The sequence below is a fragment of the Hyla sarda genome, chromosome 1 (assembly GCF_029499605.1).
Source record: "Hyla sarda isolate aHylSar1 chromosome 1, aHylSar1.hap1, whole genome shotgun sequence".
NCBI classification, from domain to species: Eukaryota; Metazoa; Chordata; class Amphibia; order Anura; family Hylidae; genus Hyla; species Hyla sarda.
The window spans coordinates 215,417,279-215,420,294 of record NC_079189.1 but is presented as its reverse complement, the minus strand read 5'-3'; the positions used below and the strand labels follow the sequence as shown (position 1 = coordinate 215,420,294).

The following is a 3,016-nucleotide window of genomic DNA, read 5'->3' as shown; positions in this document are numbered from 1 at the left end:
TATTTTATCTTCTAGTCTTTGTGTTACTAAGACATCAACCACTAGGAGTCAGGATAGCTCAGTTGGTAAACACATATTCTGTGTTTTTCTTGATCTTTTCAACCTTGTATTCTCTTATAGCAGAGAATTTATGTGATTTTTTTTTGTGTGTGATTAGAAAATTGCTCTCACAGAGCCTGGATAGCTCAGTCGGTAGAGCATCAGACTTTTAATCTGAGGGTCCAGGGTTCAAGTCCCTGTTCAGGCGAAATGTTCACTACATGGCATTGTGAGAATAAGTGTGATGTTTTTGACCACAAACTGTTTCATTGTAATGAATCTTCTAGTCTTTGTGTTACTAAGACATCAACCACTAGGAGTCAGGATAGCTCAGTTGGTAAACACATTTTTTGTGGTTTTCTTGATCTTTTCAACCTTGTCTTCTATTATAGCAGAGAATTTATGTTATTTGTTTTTTGTGTGTGACTAGAAATTTGCTCTCACAGATCCTGCATAGCTCAGTCGGTAGAGCATCAGACTTTTAATCTGAGGGTCCAGGGTTCAAGTCCCTGTTCAGGCAAAATGTTCACTATAAGGCATTGTGATAATAAGCGTGATGTTTTTGACCACAAACTGTTTCATAGTATTTTATCTTCTATTCTTTGTGTTACTAAGACATCAACCACTAGGAGTCAGGATAGCTCAGTTGGTAAACACATATTCTGTGTTTTTCTTGATCTTTTCAACCTTGTATTCTTTTATAGCAGAGAATTTATGTGATTTTTTTTTTTGTGTGTGATTAGAAAATTGCTCTCACAGAGCCTGCATAGCTCAGTCGGTAGAGCATCAGACTTTTAATCTGAGGGTCCAGGGTTCAAGTCCCTGTTCAGGCGAAATGTTCACTACATGGCATTGTGAGAATAAGTGTGATGTTTTTGACCACAAACTGTTTCATTGTAATGAATCTTCTAGTCTTTGTGTTACTAAGACATCAACCACTAGGAGTCAGGATAGCTCAGTTGGTAAACACATATTTTGTGGTTTTCTTGATCTTTTCAACATTTTCTTCTTTTATAGAAGAGAATTTATGTGATTTTTTTGTGTGACTAGAAGAGTACTCACACAGAGCCTGGATAGCTCAGTCGGTAGAGCATCAGACTTTTAATCTGAGGGTCCAGGGTTCAAGTCCCTGTTCAGGCGAATTGTTCACTATAAGGCATTGTGATAATAAGTGTGATGTTTTTGACCACAAACTGTTTCATAGTATTTTATCTTCTAGTCTTTGTGTTACCAAGACATCAACCACTAGGAGTCAGGATAGTTCAGTTGGTAAACACATATTCTGTGTTTTTCTTGATCTTTTTAACCTTGTATTCTTTTATAGCAGAGAATTTATGTTATTTGTTTTTTGTGTGTGACTAGAAAGTTGCACTCACAGAGCCTGGATAGCTCAGTCGGTAGAGCATCAGACTTTTAATCTGAGGGTGCAGGGTTCAAGTTCCTGTTCAGGTGAAATGTTCACTACATGGCATTGAGATAATAAGTGTGATGTTTTTGATGACCACATACTGTTTCATTGTAATGAATCTTCTAGTCTTTGTGTTACTAAGACATCAACCACTAGGAGTCAGGATAGCTCAGTTGATAAACACATATTTTGTGGTTTTCTTGATCTTTTCAACATTTTCTTCTTTTATAGTAGAGAATTTATGTGATTTTTTTTTGTGTGACAAGAAAAATGCTCTCACAGAGCCTGGATAGCTCAGTCGGTAGAGCATCAGACTTTTAATCTGAGGGTCCAGGGTTCAAGTCCCTGTTCAGGCGAAATGTTCACTATAAGGCATTGTGATAATAAGTGTGCTGTTTTTTACCACAAACTGTTTCATAGTATTTTATCTTCTAGTCTTTGTGTTACTAAGACATCAACCACTAGGAGTGAGGATAGTTCAGTTGGTAAACACATATTCTGTGTTTTTCTTGATCTTTTCAACCTTGTCTTCTTTTATAGTAGAGAATTTATGTTATTTGTTTTTTGTGTGTGACTAGAAAATTGCTCTCACAGAGGCTGGATAGCTCAGTCGGTAGAGCATCAGACTTTTAATCTGAGGGTCCAGGGTTCAAGTCCCTGTTCAGGCGAAATGTTCACTACATGGCATTATGAGAATAAGTGTGATGTCTTTGACCACAAACTGTTTCATTGTAATGAATCTTCTAGTCTTTGTGTTACTAAAACATCAACCACTAGGAGTCAGGATAGCTCAGTTGGTAAACACATATTTTGTGGTTTTCTTGATCTTTTCAACATTTTCTTCTTTTATAGTAGAGAATTTATGTGTTTTCTTTGTGTGACTAGAGGAATGCTATCACAGAGCCTGGATAGCTCAGTCGGTAGAGCATCAGACTTTTAATCTGAGGGTCCAGGGTTCAAGTCCCTGTTCAGGCAAAATGTTCACTACATGGCATTGTGAGAAAAGGTGTGATGTTTTTGACCACAAACTGTTTCATTGTAATGAATCTTCTAGTCTTTGTGTTACTAAGACATCAACCACTAGGAGTCAGGATAGATCAGTTGATGAACACATATTTTGTGGTTTTCTTGATCTTTTCAACATTTTCTTCTTTTATAGTAGAGAATTTATGTTATTTTTTTTTGTGTGACAAGAAAAATGCTCTCACAGAGCCTGGATAGCTCAGTCGGTAGAGCATCAGACTTTTAATCTGAGGGTCCAGGGTTCAAGTCCCTGTTCAGGCAAAATGTTCACTATAAGGCATTGTGATAATAAGTGTGCTGTTTTTTTTACCACAAACTGTTTCATAGTATTTTATCTTCTAGTCTTTGTGTTACTAAGACATCAACCACTAGGAGTGAGGATAGTTCAGTTGGTAAACACATATTCTGTGTTTTTCTTGATCTTTTCAACCTTGTTTTCTTTTATAGCAGAGAATTTATGTTATTTGTTTTTTGTGTGTGACTAGAAAATTGCTCTCACAGAGCCTGGATAGCTCAGTCGGTAGAGCATCAGACTTTTAATCTGAG

The 3,016-nt window shown here is 36.7% G+C and overlaps 6 non-coding genes across 6 annotated transcripts in view; all 6 read left to right on the top strand.

Annotated features, from left to right (window-relative positions):
• Nucleotides 1–174: 174 nt before the first annotated feature.
• On the top strand, nt 175–247 carry TRNAK-UUU (transfer RNA lysine (anticodon UUU)). Its single transcript has one exon. It is a non-coding gene; the product is annotated as a tRNA-Lys (tRNA).
• Nucleotides 248–1,106: 859 nt separating this feature from the next.
• On the top strand, nt 1,107–1,179 carry TRNAK-UUU (transfer RNA lysine (anticodon UUU)). The gene has a single exon. It is a non-coding gene; the product is annotated as a tRNA-Lys (tRNA).
• Nucleotides 1,180–1,730: 551 nt separating this feature from the next.
• On the top strand, nt 1,731–1,803 carry TRNAK-UUU (transfer RNA lysine (anticodon UUU)). The gene has a single exon. It is a non-coding gene; the product is annotated as a tRNA-Lys (tRNA).
• Nucleotides 1,804–2,349: 546 nt separating this feature from the next.
• On the top strand, nt 2,350–2,422 carry TRNAK-UUU (transfer RNA lysine (anticodon UUU)). Its single transcript has one exon. It is a non-coding gene; the product is annotated as a tRNA-Lys (tRNA).
• Nucleotides 2,423–2,658: 236 nt separating this feature from the next.
• TRNAK-UUU (transfer RNA lysine (anticodon UUU)) lies at nt 2,659–2,731 on the top strand. The gene has a single exon. It is a non-coding gene; the product is annotated as a tRNA-Lys (tRNA).
• A 241-nt stretch (nt 2,732–2,972) lies between these two features.
• The window catches only part of TRNAK-UUU (transfer RNA lysine (anticodon UUU)), a 73-nt gene continuing 29 nt past the window's right edge, over nt 2,973–3,016 (top strand). The window contains exon 1 of the tRNA in view: nt 2,973–3,016. This exon is cut by the window's right edge and continues 29 nt beyond it. This is a non-coding gene — a tRNA (tRNA-Lys).